We start from the raw sequence: 23,957 nt of genomic DNA on the forward strand, positions 1-23,957 counted from the left end.
GCGTTTCGCGTAAGTCTACGCATTTCGCGTATGCTTTGAATTCCACGCGTTTTGTGTAGGTCTACACGATTCGCGTATGCTTTGTCTGTATTTTTTTTTTTTTAACTTATAATCAATTAAATTTTAAAATATCTTATATAAATTTATATTTGTAACGGAAATTCGGTTGTTACACCTGATCTTAATCCGTTTATAAAATTTTAATTTCAATTTATAAAATTCAATCCATCAAAAGTTAAAGTTTTTAAAGTTTTTCGAAAACAAATTTAAAATAAAATAAAAACACTCTATTTTTGTGTTAAAATTATTAACATTTTTAATTTTAAAATAAGTACATGAAAAATAAAAATTACACAAATTAAAATACACTCTATTTTTTTGTATACCCCTAGATCAACTAATTTTCAAACTTAAAACTTTGTTTCCTATCGATTAGGTAGAGATAAATTCGGTCGTCAAACCTATCATTATCCACGACAAAGATTTACAAGTTATATATTTTTACGGTTATTGATAAAAAGGTATATTTTGCAATCTACTGTAGACTTTTAGAATTTAACAACAAAAAAAAAAATTTTGTGCAATTTGAAGAATGAAAATTCAGTTGTGACACCTAAACATTTTCATTTTCAAAGAAACAAGTTAAACTCAAGTCGTTTCACCTTCAATTTAGTAGAAAGGAATTTTTTTTCTTTTTTTTTCGTGGTTTACTATTTAACAGATATCTTATGAATCCAATAAGAAATTTCGTGCAATTTTGAAAAACGATAATTCAGTTGTAACACTTAACATTTATCGTTTTTAATGAAAACATATTGAACTCAAGGTTCATCACTTTTAAATGGTAGACCGTTTTAATAGAACATGCAACAAACAAAAACAAACCAAACACACCAAAACATTACACACAAAAATGCACAAACACACAATTGGCGAGAAAAAGATTTAAAGAGTGAAGCCTCGTTGGCTCGCCTCGTAGTGGAGTCGCATTATTTCGCTCCCCATTGCTTCGTAGGCGTAACCTCGCTGGTTTAAGAGGTTTTCTTCTGCACATTTTAAAGGCCCTTCTCGGCATAAGGTTACGTACTCGTAATTAGAGTCCGTTTGGTTCTTTGGGCAATCTCCGGAGTGAGTCGGTTTTCCACATTTCACACATTTACCCAAATGACGTGCTCTATGCCTTTTAGCTGATTTAGATTTTCCTCTTGCATAGTTTGTCTCATTTAGTTTCTGTCTTTCTTCTTTCCTCGCCTTATCGCATCTTTTCTTAATATCTAACACCACATCCCTCGGTAAAATCTTATCGCACTTTAAAATGAAATGGTTGTAGATATACTGACTGCGCATCTTGAAATTACACAATAAAAACAAAAAGAAATTAAAAAGGTAGAATGGAGGGAGAAGACTAGTTCTTTAGGGTCTGCTAGGGAAAGACCAATCTAACCCCACTCTTAAAGATAAGAATAAAAATCGAGAATGGAGTTTAAAACCTTAGAGTTACCCTGAATTTATTTGTCCTTAGGGTAGAAGGTGGTTTCGTCTCCTTCCGTAGTATTGATTTCTTCAAAGTATAACTTGAGTCTGTGTCCGTTCACTTTGAAAGTTCCACCGTCTTTACCATACAACTCTGCATATCCAGATGGAAAAACCTGTTTTATTATATATGGCCCATTCCATCGGGATCTAAGTTTACCAGGTGAAAACTTGAAACGTGATTGAAATACCAATACTTTATCCCCTTGTTCAAATTCTTTCTTTTTTAATCGTGCATCGTGCCATACTTTAGTTTTTTCTTTATATGTTTTAGAATTTTCGTAGGCTTGTAATCTTAATTCATCTTGTTCGTTAAGTTGTGATAACCTATTATCTCCGGCTTGTACAAGGTCAGTATTACATTCTCTCATAGCCCAGTACGCCTTGTGTTCAACTTCAACAGGTAGATGACACGCTTTACCGTATACAAGTCTAAATGGTGTGGTACCTATTGGTGTTTTATACGCAGTCCTAAAAGCCCACAACGCGTCATCTAACTTGCGTTGCCAGATTTTAGGGTTGTTATTAACCGTCTTCTCAAGTATGCGTTTTAAAGCACGATTCGTGTTCTCCACTTGACCACTTGTTTGCGGGTGGTACGGAGTAGAGAAACGATGAGTTACGCCATACTTCTTCAACACCTTTTCAAGAAGGTTGTTGGTAAAATGTGTTCCTCGGTCGGATATGAGCGCTTTTGGGATTCCGAAGCGTGAGAAGAGATTTTTCAAGAAGTTAACCACCACCCTAGCATCATTTGTAGGTAAATCTTTTGCTTCAGCCCACTTGGATACATAGTCAACGGCTACTAGTATGTACTTGCACTTATGGGAACTTGGAAATGGTCCCATGAAATCGATTCCCCAAATGTCAAAGATTTCACAAACTTGGATGCCGGTTTGAGGCATCTCATCCTTTTTCGTGATGTTACCCGTTCGTTGGCATGCGTTACAAGTCCGAACGAAATCATGGGCATCTTTAAAGACCGTGGGCCAATAAAAGCCCGATTCAAGGATTTTTCTTGCAGTGTGGTTTGGTCCGAAATGACCGCCGGTTGGCCCTTGATGGCAATGCTCAAGAATTTGTTGAGCTTCTTGTCCGTACACACAACGGCGAATTATTTGATCCGCACCAACACGAAATAGGTCTGGGTATTCCTAGAAATAAGACTTTAAATCCGCAAAGAATTTCTTCTTTTGCTGATAAGTAAGTCCTTTTTGTAGAATGCCTGAAGCAAGATAGTTTGCAAAATGGGCAAACCATGGGATTTCAGATTCTTTTTCAACCCTCATTAGAGATTCGTCAGGAAATGTATCTTTGATGATTGTATCATCAAGTTTATCTAATTCGGGGTTTTCAAGTCGGGATAAATGATCGGCAGCTAGATTCTCAGCTCCTTTCTTGTCACATATCTCAATGTCAAATTCTTGAAGTAAAAGAACCCAACGTATGAGACGATGTTTTGCATCTAGTTTCGAGAATAAATACCTAAGTGCCGAATGGTCCGTGTAAACAATGGTCTTGGACAACACCAAATATGACCGAAATTTATCAAATGCATAAACAACCGCTAGGAGTTCTTTTTCCGTGGTGGTATAATTAATTTGGGCTCCCGTTAGAGTTTTACTTGCATAATAAATCGGAAGAAAATGATTATCGGGACGTTGTCCTAAAACAGCACCTAAAGCATAGTCGCTTGCGTCACACATTAGCTCAAATGGCATACTCCAATCTGGAGATACCATAATGGGAGCTTGTGTGACTTTTGACTTTAGAATCGAGAATGCATTCTCGTAATTAGAATCGAAGTCAAATGGAGCAACCTTTTCAAGAAGTTTGGTCAATGGGCGGGCGATTTTAGAAAAATCTTTGATAAATTGCCTATAGAATCCTGCGTGACCAAGAAAGCTTCTAATTGCTTTAACATTTGATGGTTTAGATAGCTTAGAGATAACTTCAATTTTAGCTTTATCTACCTCTATTCCCGCACGAGATATTTTGTGACCAAGTACAATGCCCTCTTTCACCATGAAGTGGCATTTTTCCCAATTTAGGACCAAGTTTGCTTTCTCACATCGGATAAGCATACGTTTAAGGTTGAAAAGACACGATTCAAAGGAGTCTCCAAATACGGAAAAGTCATCCATGAAGACTTCCATACAATCCTCTACCATGTCATCAAAGATTGCCATCATGCACCTTTGAAAGGTTCCGGGTGCATTGCATAAACCAAACGGCATGCGGCGATAGGCAAAGGTACCGAAAGGACAAGTGAATGTGGTCTTTTCTTGGTCGTTGGGATCAATTGGAATTTGGAAGTAACCGGAGAAATCATCTAAAAAGAAATAATATTCTTTTCCCGCTAATCGTTCAAGCATTTGATCAATAAAAGGTAACGGGAAATGATCCTTTCTAGTGGCATCATTTAGACGTCTGTAATCAATACAGACTCTCCAGCCGGTAACTGTTCTAGTTGGGACGAGTTCGTCCTTTTCATTTAATATAACGGTTGTACCCCCCTTTTTGGGTACTACTTGTACTGGACTAACCCATGGACTATCGGAGATGGGGTAGATTAACCCGGCGTCAAGAAGCTTGACGACCTCCTTTTTAACAACCTCTTTCATGTTGGGATTTAGCCTACGTTGTCTTTGTACTACGGGTTTGTAGTCATTCTCAAGGAGAATTTTATGTGTACAATAAGACGGGTTTATTCCCGGAATGTCGGTTGTTTTCCAGGCTATAGCCTTTTTATGGGTTTTTAATACAGAAATTAGCTTATCCTTCTCATTATCTGAAAGATGTGAAGCAATAATTACTGGTAATTTAGATGTACCTTCGAGATAAGCATACTCCAAGTGTTTGGGTAGCTCTTTAAGCTCTAGTACGGGTGGTTCTTCTAAGGAATTTTTTATACGAAATCTATCTTCATTTTTGATTTCCTCAAACGATTCCTCTTCCATGGGAATTTCTTCTATTATGGTCTCGCCATCCGTGACCACCTTCATCAACTCATCAAAATCTTTATCAATATTGAAGTATTCATTCTCACTTACCGGGGCTAACCCCGGGATATCAATTTCAAGTAGCTCCTTCAATTCATTCTCGACACAAAGATCTACAACATCAATTTGAAAACAAGAGTCATCGGTAGAAGTGGGTCTTTTCATGGCTTTGTCAATGTGACAAATTATTCTCTCGTTTCCCACACCTAGACTCAATTGTTCTTTTTGGACATTAATGATAGCATCTGCAGTGTTTAGGAAAGGACGTCCTAAAATGATAGGAACTTTTGTGTCCTCTTGCATTTCTAGAATAACAAAGTCGACGAGAAAGATAAGTGAGCCAACTTTTACAAGTATATCCTCGGCTATACCTATGGGAGTATCAAATGATTGGTTTGCTAATCGAATACCCATTCGGGTTGGTTTTAAGTCTCCTAAGTCAAGTTTTAAATATAACGAGTAAGGCATTAAGTTAACACTTGCACCTAGGTCGGCTAGTGCATCGTAAACCACCGAATCACCCATCATACATGGTATGATAAAACTATCAGGGTCTCCTAATTTTGGAGGTACATTTTGTTTCTTTAAGATGGCCGAACATTCCTCATGGAGGAATGTGGCAGAAACGTCGTGGTATTTACCCTTCGAGGATATGAGATCCTTTAAAAACTTCCCGTAATTGGGCATATCCCTAAGAACCTCCGCGAGTGGCATGTTAATGCTAATTTGCTTAATCTTGTCCGCAAATTTCTCATATCGCCTTGCGAGTCTGTCCTTTTTTAATGCTTTTGGGTACGGAATAGGTTCCTTATGCACCTTTACTGTTGGTTCTTCACTTTTCTTTGGTATGACCTCAAGTGGATCATCTTTCTCTTGTTCTTTGTCAACTTGCTCATTTTCATCAACCGGAATTTGTAACACAGAAGGACATAAAGGAACTTCCGGGGACTTAAGAGTCTCCGGTTTAGTAGTTAAACCACTTCTAGTAGTTATAGCATTTACATGCTCATTCCTTGTTTGGGGGTTGTTGGGATTCACTTGAGTATTTGAGGGGAGAGTACCTGGTGGTCTCTCTGATAGTAACTGTGATATCCTTCCAACATTCCTTTCTAAGTTTTGTATTGTGGCTTGTTGATTTCGAATTTGCTGAGTTTGGAGCTCTGCATTTTGCTCGTGCTTAACCATAAAATCTCTTAAGAGATCTTCTAAACCAGATTTCCTCTCAGGTTGAGGTTGCATAATTGCTAATGGTTGTGGTTACATAAGTGCTAGTGGTTGTGGCTGATTGTGTTGGAAATTATTTTAATAATTTCGTTGAGGTTGATTTCGTTTATTATAGCCTGGTGGCGGATTTCTTTGATTTTGATTTGGTAAATTCCGGTTATTTTGGTAACCTGGATTTCCTCCTTGATAGTTATTATTATTTGATCCTGAAGGTCTTCCTACTTGATAGCTGTTTATAGGAGGATATTTTCGGTTGTTTGCTTCTATAGCTGGAAAATCACTGAAGTTCATTTCACCTTTTCGTAAGTAACCTAAGAAATTTGCTTGTTCTTCCATTGTACTTTGATCACAATCTCTAGTAAGATGGGGACCTTGGCACAGTTCACATCCTAATCTGATAGCATGCATTTCCTTGGTTACTTTCTCGATTTGCCGTGCTTGATTTGCTATTTGAACTTTTAAAGAAACAATTTCATCATTGCTTTCAATACTAGCAACATTTGATGATCTAGAGAATTCTATTTCTTGATGCCAATTATGGGAATGGGAAGCTAAATCAGCAATGATTGTGTGAGCTTCTTCAGGTGTTTTCTTCATGATCGAACCTCCGGCTACAACATCTATATTTTTTCTAGTTGCCACATTGACTCCTTTATAGAATATCTGGACCTTTTGGAATGTATTCAACCCGTGTTGAGGACATATTCGAAGCATTTTATTGAATCGGGTCCAAGCTTCATAAAGAGTTTCATTAGGCTTTTGTTTAAAGTGATTTATGTCACTTTGTAATTTTGCTGCTTTTGAAGCCGGAAAGAATTCTGACAAAAATTTATCCATCATATCATTCCAGTTTTCAATATAACCTTCTGGTAATGAGTCTAGCCAATCTCTTGCATCATCTTTTAAGGACCATGGAAAGATTTTTAAACATGCAACTTCATCGGTGACATCTTTGATTTTGAAAAGCTTGCAAATGCTTACAAACTTACGAAGATGCTCGTTAGCATCCTCATTTGGGGCTCCACCGAATTGACATGTATTAGTTACCATGTGTAAAAATTGACCTTTTATTTCAAAGCCATCACTCATCGTGGGTTGGATGATTGCGTGGCCTTGACCTTTTCTTGTGGCCTTCATTAATGCTTCCATCGTTTGATTTGTATCAGCCATTTCTTCTTCTTCTTTAATAATCGGCTCTATGATTGGTTGAATTATTGGTTCAGAGTCGGATTCTAAGAAAAGTGACTCTAAATTTTTAGCAAGAGATTCTACTTCTTGAGCTCTTAAGCGTTCGTGGAATTTTCTTTCGGGTTCAGGATGTGAAGGAGTTAATTCAGCGTTGGAGGAACGTAAGTTCATACATTAATTTCTATTATGAGATCACTTCACTAAAGGTTTATCTAGGGTTACCTATTTGTTTCTCTTTTTTAGTGTTTTTCGGTGTTTTAAAATTACTAGTACTTCCTATTTATTTTTGTTGTTTTTGTCCTTTATTAATTCTTTGAGGTTCCGGATTAAGTTTAACGAGTTTAGTTGATTGAACGGATCATACAATTTGGGAAATTGTACAAAGAATTAAAGGATTTATTCAAAAACTTTGAACTTTCTTGGAAATGAATTTCCTCGAGAGTATCGAATAACATAAAAACAATGATAAAAACCCTTAAACAAACAGATTTTCCTTCTGATTTTGCCCACGTTTCGAATAGCCAAAAGATGCAGCAGAGGGGCAGGATCCTTCTATTGACCAATAAAATTGGTGATCCAACAACCCGGTCCACGTACAAATCCAACTACTACTACGAATCAGAAAAATTATCTATTTATTTAACTGCCAACTCCCCGGCAGCGGCGCCAAAAAGTTGATGTGCTGGATCGTAACCTTTATTTATGAACGGATTTGAGTTATTTTGTTACACGAATTGATTTATTGTATATGTGGTATTTTATTGAATTCAGGTTGATTTCACACATATATAGGCAACTAGTCCTATTCATGTAGTTTAGTTTGTTGGTAAATCCGATTCGTTCCACAGGAAGATGGAGTGTTTAATGGTTTTTAATAGTCTTTGATGTCAAACTTAATTAAAGGGGGTTTTGGATTAGGAATTTATAATATAACAGTAACAGAAAATAACTTAACTAATTTACTTCATAAATAAAATTACAAGATTACAATAAATAACTTAAAAAGGAACTAAATGAAATTATGCTAATTATGATGCATTAATTATATTACTAGATGGTAATTAGTAAAATAGTAATTTTTAATAAAACTATATGTTTAGAATTTTGTTTTGAGTAATTATAATATAAACTTATTTAAATTAACTAAATGACAAGTTTTAATTATATTAATATAAATTATTAGGAATAGTAATTTAACTAATTACAAACTAATTATAAGTTATAAACTTTTAATTAACACTAATTATAAGGTTAAAACATGTATTAAGGTATTTTATAATAACTAATATTAATTATATAGTAATAACCTAAATATAAATAATTAAATAATTAAAACCCTAATTTTTAACCTAGCTGGTACTGTAGCCGTGTTTATACAGTACGCGTTTCGCATATTTATACGCGTATCGCGTATATCTTAAACCTTACACGAATTGTGTAGATCTGATCTTACAGTTTGATAAACAGGCGTACGCATTTCGTGTAGACCATACACGATTCGCGTATGAGTAATACGATGTGACAAAACTAACTGGTACAGATTCGAGTGTTTTTATGTATTCTTTTATATTTTATAATAATAATTCGTAAATAATAATAATAATACTTTTACAATAAATATGAATGGGATAAATGGGAGTATTTACTTAAATGTGTCACCCCTAGGTCCATGGATTGTTTTGAGTTTTAAGCCCTATTAAAATGTTTTAGTATTAACTTTATATTTTTCTTTCGAGTAAATATAAGGTTACGACTAACTAAATAAAATCTAATTTTCAGCGGATTCTTTTTTAGATAGCTACTATTCCCTAAGTATTTAAATTGAGACCTAGCCTAGTTTTGACTTTCGCCAATACCCAAATCGTAACGGTTTCCCTTTTTACAATTTCACTATCATATAATTATTGATATTACCCAAACCACCGAAGTTTATTTCTAAATGGGTGTTAATAATTTATCCATAATTTCGTCTAGATCATTTTAATGTTGAAGCTTAATTTATATAAATAAAAATAACTTTCGTTATTTAAATTTAATAAATTAAGTGGCAAGGGTTAAATACCTAATTACACAATAATGGTTCTTTTAACTAGGCTCAATATTAAAAATACCTAAGTTACATTTTAACTTTTACAATTGATAACAATCCATTTCACTAGGGGCTCTACATCTAAGCAAACACTATGGAAAATTAGCTATTCATTACGCTAGGGCAAACATAAAAATATGGATATGCAAACATAATAACAACGATAATTTTAACAGAGTAAACTTACTAAAATATCTTCACTTTCATTAACTTCAAACGGTAGAAAATTACAATAATAACACCCCTTTCACGCGTACAATAACACCCTTAATCACGAATAATACACCCTTAATATTTGAAACTATCCTAAATATTGAACCTTGAGATTAAAATGAAAATGATACAGAGTACTAAAAATAAATGACAATAATTTGTATGTGTGTATAATAATTGTTTTGCGTAGTCTCTCTCTGTTCTCTGTCTCCCTCTGTACTCCTTTATAGAAAACTAGTCATAACCTTTAATGATTTTTTCTTCATATAAAAATCAGCTGGATGGAAAATGACTGTAAAAGAGCTCTGCACTTTGATAAAGAATTGATTTTAAATGTATTAAAGTAGCCGTCCCATTTCCAGTTGATTTCTAAATGTGGCCTAACATTACGCGTTTCGTGTAAAGGTACACGTTTCGCGTAAGACCAAATTGCTACGCGTTTCGTGTGAGTCTACACGATTCGCGTAAGAGATACTGGCAGTTTTCTTTATTTTTCTTTGTCGTTTGTTCTTTGTTGATCCCGTGTTGACGTTAAATTGACTTGGCACTTTCCATTTGAACTCTTTTCTTCAATTATCTTGTACTTTCATTCGGATAAACGTTTCTTGATATAAATTTGGTTAAAACTATCGTTTTATCGTCGTTTCTTCGAATAGCAAGCTCTTGTTTACTTTTATCGTTTTTCTCGTGAAATGCTCATTGAATGTCTTTGTAGATGGTGAAAACCTATGAAATATAAGTGATATTGCATCGAATAATATGTATGTTTAGAGCAATATCAGATGGCTTGAAAGTTCTTGAAGCAGAATCATGACACGAAAACAATTTCAAGTAAGATTTCCACTCGAAATAAGATTGTTATAGTTATAGAAATTGTATTAAAGTTGGAATATGATTATTACCTTGTATTAGAAAGATAACCTACTGTAAGTAACAAAGGTTTCTTGATCTTAGATGATTACTTGGAATGGATTTAGAAAACTTGGAAGTAAACTTGCAATCTTGGAAGTATTCTTGATTTTATGAAACTAGAACTTTTGGAATTTATGAAGAACACTTAGAACTTGAAGATAGAACTTGAGAGAGATCAATTAGATGAATAAAATTGAAGAATGAAAGTGTTTGTAGGTGTTTTTGGTCGTTGGTGTATGGATTACATATAAAGGATATGTAATTTTGTTTTCATGTAAATAAGTCATGAATGATTACTCATATTTTTGTAATTTTATGAGATATTTCAAGCTAGTTGCCAAATGATGGTTCCCACATGTGTTAGGTGACTCACATGGGCTGCTAAGAGCTGATCATTGGAGTGTATATACCAATAGTACATACATCTAAAAGCTGTGTATTGTACGAGTACAAATACGGGTGCATACGAGTAGAATTATTGATGAAATTGAACGAGGATGTAATTGTAAGCATTTTTGTTAAGTAGAAGTATTTTTATAAGTGTTTAGAAGTCTTTCAAAAGTGTATGAATACATATTAAAACACTACATGTATATACATTTTAACTGAGTCGTTAAGTCATCGTTAGTCGTTACATGTAAATGTTGTTTTGAAACCTTTAGGTTAACGATCTTGTTGAATGCTGTTAACCCATTGTTTATTATAACAAATGAGATGTTAAATTGTTATATTATCATGATATTATGATATATAATATATCTTAGTATGATATATATACAGTTAAATTTCGTTACAACGATAATCGTTACATATATGTCTCGTTTCGAAAATATTAAGTTAGTAGTCTTATTTTTACATATGTATTTCATTGTTAATACACTTAATAATATATTTACTTATCATTTAACATAATTAACCAAGTGTATCAATATCTTAATATGATTCATATGTACCTAGTAAGACGTTGTTATAACGATAATCGTTATATATATCGTTTTCGAGTTTCTTAAATTAATAGTCTCATTTTTATGTATATAACTCATTGTTAAAATACCTAATGAGATACATACTTATAATAAAATCATGTTAACTATATATATAACCATATATATGTCATCGTATAGTTTTTACAAGTTTTAACGTTCGTGAATCACTGGTCAACTTGGGTGGTCAATTGTCTATATGAAACCTATTTCAATTAATCAAGTCTTAACAAGTTTGATTGCTTAACATGTTGGAAACACTTAATCATGTAAATAACAATTTCATTTAATATATATATAAACATGGAAAAGTTCGGGTCACTACATTACCTACCCGTTAAATAAATTTCGTCCCGAAATTTTAAGCAGTTGGAGGTGTTGACGTATCTTCTGGAAATAAATGCGGGTATTTCTTCTTCATCTGATCTTCACGCTCCCAGGTGAACTCGGGTCCTCTACGAGCATTCCATCGAACCTTAACAATCGGTATCTTGTTTTGTTTAAGTCTCTTAACCTCACGATCCATTATTTCGACAGGTTCTTCAATGAATTGAAGTTTTTCATTGATTTGGATTTCGTCCAACGGAATAGTGAGATCTTCTTTAGCAAAACATTTCTTCAAATTTGAGACATGGAAAGTGTTATGTACAGCCGCGAGTTGTTGAGGTAGCTCCAGTTGGTAAGCTAATGGTCCGACACGATCTATAATCTTGAATGGTCCAATGTACCTTGGATTTAGTTTCCCCCGTTTACCAAATCGAACAACGCCTTTCCAAGGTGAAACCTTAAGCATGACCATTTCACCAATTTCAAACTCTATATATTTTCTTTTACTGTCCGCGTAGCTCTTTTGTCGACTCTGGGTGGTTTTCAATCTTTGTTAAATTTGGATGATTTTCTCGGTAGTTTCTTGTATTATCTCCGGACCCGTAATCTGTCTATCCCCCACTTCACTCCAAAAAATTGGAGACCTGCACTTTCTACCATAAAGTGCTTCAAACGGCACCATCTCAATGCTTGAATGGTAGCTGTTGTTGTAGGAAAATTCTGCTAACGGTAGATGTCGATCCCAACTGTTACCGAAATCAATAACACAAGCTCGTAGTATGTCTTCAAGCGTTTGTATCGTCCTTTCGCTTTGCCCATCAGTTTGTGGATGATAGGCAGTACTCATGTCTAGACGAGTTCCCAATGCTTGCTGTAATGTCTGCCAGAATCTTGAAATAAATCTGCCATCCCTATCAGAGATAATAGAGATTGGTATTCCATGTCTGGAGACGACTTCCTTCAAATACAGTCGTGCTAACTTCTCCATCTTGTCATCTTCTCTTATTGGCAGGAAGTGTGCTGATTTGGTGAAACGATAAACTATTACCCAAATAGTATCAAAACCACTTACAGTCCTTGGCAATTTAGTGATGAAATCCATGGTAATATTTTCCCATTTCCATTCCGGGATTTCGGGTTGTTGAAGTAGACCTGATGGTTTCTGATGCTCAGCTTTGACCTTAGAACATGTCAAACATTCTCCTACGTATTTAGCAACATCGGCTTTCATACCCGGCCACCAAAAATGTTTCTTGAGATCCTTGTTCATCTTCCCCGTTCCAGGATGTATTGAGTATCTGGTTTTATGAGCTTCTCTAAGTACCATTTCTCTCATATCTCCAAATTTTGGTACCCAAATCCTTTCAGCCCTATACTGGGTTCCGTCTTCCCGAATATTAAGATGCTTCTCCGATCCTTTGGGTATTTCATCCTTTAAATTTCCCTCTTTTAAAACTCCTTGTTGCGCCTCCTTTATTTGAGTAGTAAGGTTATTGTGAATCATTATATTCATAGATTTTACTCGAATGGGTTCTCTGTCCTTTCTGCTCAAGGCGTCGGCTACCACGTTTGCCTTCCTCGGGTGGTAACGAATCTCAAAGTCGTAATCATTCAACAATTCAATCCACCTACGCTGCCTCATATTCAGTTGTTTCTGATTAAATATGTGTTGAAGACTTTTATGGTGGGTATATATAATACTTTTGACCCCATATAAGTAGTGCCTCCAAGTCTTTAATGCAAAAACAACCGCACCTAATTCCAAATCATGCGTCGTATAATTTTGTTCGTGAATCTTCAATTGTCTAGACGCATAAGCAATTACTTTTGTTCGTTGCATTAATACACAACCGAGACCTTGCTTTGAGGCGTCACAATATATCACAAAATCATCATTCCCTTCAGGTAATGACAATATAGGTGCCGTTGTTAACTTTTTCTTCAATAACTGAAACGCTTTCTATTGTTCATTCTTCCATTCAAATTTCTTCCCTTTATGCGTTAATGCAATCAAGGGTTTTGCTATTCTGGAAAAGTCTTGGATGAACCTTCTGTAGTAACCAGCTAGTCCTAAAAACTGGCGTATGTGTTTCGGAGTTTTCGGGGTTTCCCACTTTTCAACGGTTTCAATCTTTGCTGGATCCACCTGAATACCTTCTTTGTTCACTATGTGACCGAGGAATTGAACTTCTTCCAACCAAAATGCACACTTTGAAAACTTAGCGTACAGTTTTTCTTTTCTCAATACTTCTAGCACTTTTCTCAAATGTTCTTCGAGCTCTTGATCATTCTTTGAGTAAATAAGTATGTCATCGATGAAAACAATGACAAACTTGTCAAGATATTGCCCATACACTCGGTTCATAAGGTCCATGAACACAGCTGGTGCGTTAGTCAATCCAAACGGCATAACCATAAACTCGTAATGACCATAACGCGTCCTAAAAGCAGTTTTTGGAATATCATCCTCCTTTACTCGCATTTGATGATATACAGAACGTAAATCGATCTTCGAATAAGCCGACGAGCCTTGTAGTTGATCAAATAAGTCATCAATTCTCGGCAGTGGATAACGATTTTTGATGGTAAGTTTGTTCAACTCTCTGTAGTCAATACACAACCTAAATGTACCATCCTTCTTCTTGACAAACAAAACAGGAGCTCCCCATGGTTATGTGCTTGGTTGAATGAAACCACGTTCTAATAGTTCTTGCAATTGGCTTTGCAGTTCTTTCATCTCGCTGGGTGCAAGTGTGTAAGGAGCACGAGCTATTGGTGCAGCTCCTGGTACAAGATCTATTTGAAATTCAACGGATCGATGTGGAGGTAGTCCCGGTAATTCTTTCGGAAATACATCGGGAAATTCTTTTATGACGGGAACATCATTGATGCTCTTTTCTTCAGTTTGTACTTTCTCGACGTGTGCTAGAATAGCATAGCAACCTTTTATTATTAGTTTTTGTGCCTTCAAATTACTAATAAGATGTAGCTTCATGTTGCCCTTTTCTCCGTACACCATTAAGGGTTCTCCTTCTTCTCGTACAATGCGAATTGCAATTTTATAACATACGATCTCTGCTTTCACCTTCTTCAGCCAGTCCATGCCAACTATTACATCAAAACTCCCTAACTCTACTGGTATCAAATCAATCTCAAATATTTCGCTACCCAGTTTAATTTCTCGATTCCGGCATATATAATCTGCTGAAATTAATTTATCGTTTGCTAATTCAAGTAAAAATTTACTATCCAATGGCGTCAATAGACAACTTAATTTAGCACAAAAATCTCTACTCATATAGCTTCTATCCGCACCCGAATCAAATAAAACGTAAGCTGATTTATTGTCAATAAGAAACGTACCCGTAACAAGCTCCGGGTCTTCCTGTGCCTCTGCTGCACTAATATTGAAAACTCTTCCGCGGCCTTGTCCATTCGTGTTCTCCTGGTTCGGGCAATTTCTAATAATGTGGCCCGGTTTTCCACATTTATAACAAACTACATTGGCATAACTTGCTCCGACACTACTTGCTCCGCCATTACTCGTTCCGACACCATTTGTTCCTTTCGTTCTATTAACCCCTGGTCTGTAGACCTCACACTTCACCGCGCTATGATCATTTCTTTTACACTTGTTGCAAAATTTGGTGCAGAACCCCGAGTGATACTTTTCACACCTTTGGCATAACTGCTTCTGATTGTTGTTGTTGTTGCGGTTGTTATTGTTGTTGGGATGATTGTTGTAGTTGTTGTTGTTGTTGTTGTTGTTGTTGGGCCATTTGTTGTAGTTGCGATTGATGTTGCGATTGTTGGGATAATTGTTGCGATTATTATTGTAATTGCTGTTGTTGTTGTATTGGTGATTCTTATCACCGTTTTCCTCCCGCTTTCTTTTGACTTGCTTCACATTGTCCTCTTCAGCCGTCTGTTCTTTAATTCTTTCCTCAATCTGGTTCACTAGTTTGTGAGCCATTCTACTTGCCTGTTGTATGGAGGCGGGCTCGTGTGAACTTATATCTTCTTGGATTCTTTCCGGTAATCCTTTCACAAACGCGTCGATCTTCTCTTCCTCATCTTCGAACGCTCCCGGACACAATAGGCACAATTCTATTAATCGTCTTTCGTATGTGGTAATATCAAATCCTTGGGTTCGTAACCCTCTAAGTTCTGTCTTGAGCTTATTGACCTCGGTTCTGGGACGGTACTTCTCGTTCATCAAGTGCTTGAATGCTGACCACGGTAGTGCGTACGCATCATCTTGTCCCACTTGCTCTAGATAGGTATTCCACCATGTTAACGCAGAACCTGTGAAGGTATGCGTAGCATACTTCACTTTGTCCTCTTCAGTACACTTACTTATGGCAAACACTGATTCGACCTTCTCGGTCCACCGTTTCAATTCGATCGGTCCTTCAGTTCCATCAAATTCCAAAGGTTTGCAGGCAGTGAATTCTTTGTAGGTGCATCCTACACGATTTCCCGTACTGCTACATCCAAGGTTATTGTTGGTATGTAGCGCAGCCTGTACTGCGGCTATGTTTGAAGTTAGAAAAGTACGGAATTTCTCTTCATTCATATTCACGGTGTGTCGAGTAGTCGGTGCCATTTCCTTCAGAATAGTCAAATGGAACAAGTTAATCATACAGAATATTGAGAGTAGTTAATAGTATTTCGTAGCATAATATGAACTCATTTATAAAAGCTTTTTCTTCATACTAGCGTTTTATAAGTTTAAATTCGGGTAGTACCTACCCGTTAAGTTCATACTTAGTAGCTAATATACAATTCAACTACTACAATTCTATATGAAAAACTGATTATAATAATATTTCGCGTTCAAACTTTTATACAATATTTTACAAACTTACAATACCGCTTATTTTACATAAAGCATGAAATATAGCACACAATAACTTTGATACAAGATAGTTGTGAAGATAATTCTAGCTAGTACACAAGTCGTTTAGCAAAGGCAATAAAGACACGTAATTCATACGTCCAGAAACAAGTCATGCATTCTGGTTTTACTAGGACTACTTCCCATCCTTGGTCTTATGGAACATAACCGTTATGGTCGTTGATAAGACAGCGTGTTGTAACGTCGTCAAAGGGACGAGGGTTACGTAATGATCAACAGTCTCGTAATAACCTAAAAACCTCATTTCTTACCCCAATTACCTACTCCGTCACTTGTGGGAACGTTTTGTTTAATAGTTGTAGCTCGATGTTCTTTTTCTCACTTTGGTGAGAAGTGAACATTACTAACCTGTAAGCATAGCATGCTTCTTTATGTTGCATGTTAGCCGCTTTTTCTAAATCATGAAGTCCTATATTCGGATACATTGAGTCAAAATAATTTCTTAACCCGTTGCGTAAAATAGCATTTGGGTTCCCCGCAATATATGCGTCAAAGTAAACACATCGTAACTTATGGGTTTCCCAATGTGATATCCCCCATCTTTCAAACAAAAGTCTCTTATAAACCAAGACATTCTTGGAACCTTCTTCGAATGTCTTACAAACTGATTTTGCCGTAAATAGTTGTGCCGAAGAATTCTGACCGACTCTAGATAAGATTTCATCAATCATGTCTCCGGGTAGGTCTCTTAAAATATTGGGTTGTCTATCCATTTTGCGTTTTTATACTGTAAAATAGACAAGAGTTAAATTCATAAAAAAAAATACTTATTAATACAAGCAATTTTTACATATATCATAAAGCATAAGTACACTATATTACATATATTACACCACACGAATACAACTATCTTATTCTGACTAGCTCGTTTCTTCTTCTTTGGTTTTGGTTCATTTTGCCAAGTTTCTAGGGATATATGATGTTCCCCTAATACGAGCTATCGTTTTCCACAACGGTTTAGAAAAACCTGGTGGTTTAGAGGTTCCCGGGTCATTGTTACAATTTAAGGGCTTCGGGGGTTGACGATACATATAAAGTTCATCGGGGTTGGAATTAGATTTCTCTATTTTTATGCCCTTTCCCTTATTATTTTCTTTTGCCTTTTTAAATTCAGTTGGGGTAATTTCTATAACATCATCGGAATTCTCGTCGGAATCCGATTCATTGGAGAATTGGTAATCCTCCCAATATTTTGCTTCCTTGGCGGAAACACCATTGACCATAATTAACCTTGGTCGGTTGGTTGAGGATTTTCTTTTACTTAACCGTTTTATTATTTCCCCCACCGGTTCTATTTCCTCCTCCGGTTCCTCCTCTTCCGGTTCTGATTCTTCTTCCGGTTCTTCTTCGGGAACTTGTGAATCAGTCCAATATATATTCGACTCTTCGTTATTATTAGGTGAGTCAATGGGATTTGTGCTAGAGGTAGACATCTATCACACAATATCAAACATGTTAAGAGATTAATATATCACATAATATATACATGTTAATAATATATAGTTTCCAACAAAAATGTTAAGCAATCATTTTTAAAGAAAACACGGTCGAAGTCCAGACTCACTAATGCATCCTAACAAACTCGATAAGACACACTAATGCAAATTTCTGGTTCTCTAAGACCAACGCTCGGATACCAACTGAAATGTCCCGTTCTTATTGATTAAAAACGTTCCATATTAATTGATTTCGTTGCGAGGTTTTGACCTCTATATGAGACGTTTTTCAAAGACTGCATTCATTTTTAAAACAAACCATAACCTTTATTTCATAAATAAAGGTTTAAAAAGCTTTACGTAGATTATCAAATAATGATAATCTAAAATATCCTGTTTACACACGACCATTACATAATGGTTTACAATACAAATATGTTACATCGAAATCAGTTTCTTGAATGTAGTTTTTACACAATATCATACAAACATGGACTCCAAATCTTGTCCTTATTTTAGTATGCAATAGCGGAAGCTCTTAGTATTCACCTGAGAATAAACATGCTTTAAACGTCAACAAAAATGTTGGTGAGTTATAGGTTTAACCTATATATATCAAATCGTAACAATAGACCACAAGATTTCATATTTCAATACACATCCCATACATAGAGATAAAAATCATTCATACGGTGAACACCTGGTAACCGACATTAACAAGATGCATATATAAGAATATCCCCATCATTCCGGGACACCCTTCGGATATGATATAAATTTCGAAGTACTAAAGCATCCGGTACTTTGGATGGGGTTTGTTAGGCCCAATAGATCTATCTTTAGGATTCGCGTCAATTAGGGTGTCTGTTCCCTAATTCTTAGATTACCAGACTTAATAAAAAGGGGCATATTTGATTTTGATAATTCAACCATAGAATGTAGTTTCACGTACTTGTGTCTATTTTGTAAATCATTTATAAAACCTGCATGTATTCTCATCCCAAAAATATTAGATTTTAAAAGTGGGACTATAACTCACTTTCACAGATTTTTACTTCGTCGGGAAGTAAGACTTGGCCACTGGTCGATTCATGAACCTATAACAAATATGTACATATATATCAAAGTATGTTCAAAATATATTTACAACACTTTTAATACATTTTGATGTTTTAAGTTCATTAAGTCAGCTGTCCTCGTTAGTAACCTACAACTAGTTGTCCACAGTTAGATGTACATAAATAAATTGATATATATTATCTTAAATCAATCCACGACCCAGTGTATACATATCTCAGTATTGATCATAACTCAAACTATATATATTTTGGAATCAACCTCAACCCTGTATAGCTAACTCCAACATTCACCTATAGAGTGTCTATGGTTATTCCGAAATATATATAGATGTGTCGACATGATAGGTCGAAACATTGTATACGTGTCTATGGTATCTCAAGATTACATAATATATACAATACAAGTTGATTAAGTTATGGTTGGAATAGATTTGTTACCAATTTTCACGTAGCTAAAATGAGAAAAATTATCCAATCTTGTTTTACCCATAACTTCTTCATTTTAAATCCGTTTTGAGTGAATCAAATTGCTATGGTTTCATATTGAACTCTATTTTATTAATCTAAACAGAAAAAGTATAGGTTTATAGTCGGAAAAATAAGTTACAAGTCATTTTTGTAAAGGTAGTCATTTCAGTCGAAAGAACGACGTCTAGATGACCATTTTAGAAAACATACTTCCACTTTGAGTTTAACCATAATTTTTGGATATAGTTTCATGTTCATAATAAAAATCATTTTCCCAGAATAACAACTTTTAAATCAAAGTTTATCATAGTTTTTAATTAACTAACCCAAAACAGCCCGCAGTGTTACTACGACGGCGTAAATCAGGTTTTACGGTGTTTTTCGTGTTTCCAGGTTTTAAATCATTAAGTTAGCATATCATATAGATATAGAACATGTGTTTAGTTGATTTTAAAAGTCAAGTTAGAAAGATTAACTTTTATTTGCGAACACGTTTAGAATTAACTAAACTATGTTCTAGTGATTACAAGTTTAAACCTTCGAATAAGATAGCTTTATATGTACGAATTGAATGATGTTATGAACATCATTACTACCTCAAGTTCCTTGGATAAACCTACTGGAAATGAGAAAAATATATCTAGCTTCAAAGGATCCTTGGATGGCTTGAAAGTTCTTGAAGCAGAATCATGACACGAAAACAATTTCAAGTAAGATTTCCACTCGAAATAAGATTGTTATAGTTATAGAAATTGAATTAAAGTTTGAATATGATTATTACCTTGTATTAGAAAGATAACCTACTGTAAGTAACAAAGGTTTCTTGATCTTAGATGATTACTTGGAATGGATTTAGAAAACTTGGAAGTAAACTTGCAATCTTGGAAGTATTCTTGATTTTATGAAACTAGAACTTTTGGAATTTATGAAGAACACTTAGAACTTGAAGATAGAACTTGAGAGAGATCAATTAGATGAAGAAAATTGAAGAATGAAAGTGTTTGTAGGTGTTTTTGTTCGTTGGTGTATGGATTACATATAAAGGATATGTAATTTTGTTTTCATGTAAATAAGTCATGAATGATTACTCATATTTTTGTAATTTTATGAGATATTTCATGCTAGTTGCCAAATGATGGTTCCAACATGTGTTAGGTGACTCACATGGGCTGCTAAGAGCTGATCATTGGAGTGTATATACCAATAGTACATACATCTAAAAGCTGTGTATTGTACGAGTACGAATACGGGTGCATACGAGTAGAATTATTGATGAAACTGAACGAGGATGTAATGGTAAGCATTTTTTTTAAGTAGAAGTATTTTGATAAGTGTCTTGAAGTCTTTTAAAAGTGTATGAATACATATTAAAACACTACATGTATATACATTTTAACTGAGTCGTTAAGTCATCGTTAGTCGTTACATGTAAATGTTGTTTTGAAACCTTTAGATTAACGATCTTGTTGAATGTTGTTAACCCATTGTTTATTATAACAAATGAGATGTTAAATTGTTATATTATCATGATATTATGATATATAATATATCTTAGTATGATATATATACAGTTAAATGTCGTTACAACGATAATCGTTACATATATGTCTCGTTTCGAAATCATTAAGTTAGTAGTCTTATTTTTACATATGTATTTCATTGTTAATACACTTAATAATATATTTACTTATCATTTAACATAATTAACCAAGTGTATCAATATCTTAATATGATTCATATGTACCTAGTAATACGTTGTTATAACGATAATCGTTATATATATCGTTTTCGAGTTTCTTAAATTAATAGTCTCATTTTTATGTATATAACTCATTGTTAAAATACCTAATGAGATACATACTTATAATAAAATCATGTTAACTATATATATAACCATATATATATGTCATCGTATAGTTTTTACAAGTTTTAACGTTCGTGAATCACCGGTCAACTTGGGTGGTCAATTGTCTATATGAAACCTATTTTAATTAATCAAGTCTTAACAAGTTTGATTGCTTAACATGTTGGAAACACTTAATCATGTAAATAAAAATTTCATTTAATATATATATAAACATGGAAAAGTTCGGGTCACTACAATCTTGCTCAACAATCGTCGTACATTGCTTGTTCGACACGATTTGCGCCCGTAACAATGGTAGCTAATCATTGTTACGCGAGCACGTCGCATTAACTTGCTAGTACAACGTCCATCTCGCTCGATGCTCGCTAAACATACATAACAAATAGCGCATGATTAGTTTACATAAACCTATGCACAAACCAATCCCGATCCGACCCAAAGTCCTACAAGTCCCGCATAACGCACACACAAAAAGTCTAAGTCTAGGCGCCTATCTAAAGTCACCTAAATCCCTTAGACCATGCTCTGATACCACTTGTAACAACCCAAACCAACCCTCGACCAAACCATGCGAAAATACAAAAAAAAAAAAAATTCTGTGCAGCATACACGCGCGGCGCGCCAGGTAGGGGCGCGGCGCGCCAAAGTGGACTGTCCGGAAAGTGTTTAAATACGAAAAAGATTGACTAGTTCCCGACACTTTTAGACGAAACGCTTTTTACCATACATCCAAATATGTAAAACTAACCTGTTTCAAACATAAAATCAATGTTTTACAAGCGGGGCCCACACGACCCAAAGTACAAGTTTAGTACAAGTTAAGAGTTTCGACCACCAAAAAGTTTAAGTTCCAAACTACACAATGAACATGGCGTTTGGGATTAAACTACCCAACTATCGGTCAAACTCCAAGAGCCACTAAAGCCAAAAGCGTCCCCTAGCATCAAGCGGGATCTCTAGTCCAAAACGATGCCCTTACCCTTGTCCAAAACCGAACCTATAAAATGGTAAACAACGAGAGGGTAAGCAAAGATTAGTGAATGCAATAATTACATGAATACATATATAATTATACCTACTTGCATCCACTTACACACCAAACCGCAAACACGCTAGCATACACATTTAGCTTATCATCACAATAACAAGCTACAAATCTCCAATACCACAAGCTAGCATAATAACCGCATATGAATATAACTCGAATAATATAATATGCTTACAACACAAATAACCATGGTTAACCAATAGTACAAGGGAACGACGCTCGTGAAAACGCCATAGGTGTTCACAACATCCGTTAGGGCACTTAACACCTCGCACCACTAACCCCTAGGGTGGCACCTTAACTCCTCGGCACATCACCCCGAGTGGCATCTTAACACCTCGATGCATCACTCATTAATTTACGGAGTAGTGTCTTAACACCTCGACACTACACTCCTAGGTGGCATCTTAACACCTCGATGCTACACCCGAGTGGCATCTTAACACCTCGATGCTACACTCTTCACGTAAAACATGGTGTCTTAGCACCTCGACACTACACATTTCACGCTACAACAAACAGATACATTATATACATACGCATATAATTATTCCACTCACCTCAAAGTCTTGTGAAAAGATACCCGAGCTTGCAAGACCTCAAAGTAATGTACCTATCATATTATACACATCATCAATCGCAAACTCAAGTCGGTTAACTAAACCCTTTCACCATTCTAAGCCATTTTGACCCAAGGTACAATTTCAACCCATTTGCACCCTTAACCCAAAATTGGGTCAACACACACTAAAACCCTAATCATTGGTCAAGATGGGTTTAAAACACACTTAGGTCACAAGGCTAACTCGTTTTCATACTTGCTAGGCCACTTAGGTCATTAAAGACTCATTTGACCCATTTCAAAGTTAACACACCCATTTGGGTCATCCATACCCAATAACACCCATTTACATATTATAAAAGTATTCTAGCCACCAACTAACCAAATTTAAGACTCAAAAGTCCAATTAACACATTCAAACCCTAGGTTAGTCATCAATGAGTCTTCATAACCCATAATCACCCAAAATCCCCAAAATACTAACAAAATAGATCTTTGGTTCATCACTAGCCCAAAACCTAACCCTTAAACCAATTAAAGTAAGAAATTGGGTTTTATAACTTACCAACACAATCACCAGGTAGCTATCGACTAGATGAACGACTTTAAAACTTGCACCAAGACCCGATTCAACCTCTTTCACCCTTAAATGGAGCTTTCTCTCTCAAGGATTGCACTCTCTCACTAAAATTCAATTGGAGGAGATGAGGTTGTAAATGAGCTCCCCAAAACTGATCTAGGGTATTAAATTCGGCCCCAAAGTGAAATTACACAATTGCCCTCAAAATATCTATTTTAAAAAGAAGAAAGGAATCTGTTGCAGATAGATGGCGCGGCGCGCCACCTAGCCGCGCGGCGCGCGACCTCCCAGTTCAGAATCTTTTCTATTTTTAATTATGTGCAACCAAAACCCCAAAACTTGAGTAACTTATATACACACATGTACACTACAATTATTCGGGTCTTACATTGTACCTCTTCCTTAACATTAGAGGACACGTGACCATCACAATTTGCCATGTTAACAGGACGGGTGTTCAACAAGGGGTCAGGACAGATAATGTATACGAGCAAACCACGAAACGACAAATACACTTAAGAAATATCA

The sequence above is a fragment of the Rutidosis leptorrhynchoides genome, chromosome 1 (assembly GCF_046630445.1).
Source record: "Rutidosis leptorrhynchoides isolate AG116_Rl617_1_P2 chromosome 1, CSIRO_AGI_Rlap_v1, whole genome shotgun sequence".
Taxonomy (NCBI): Eukaryota; Viridiplantae; Streptophyta; class Magnoliopsida; order Asterales; family Asteraceae; genus Rutidosis; species Rutidosis leptorrhynchoides.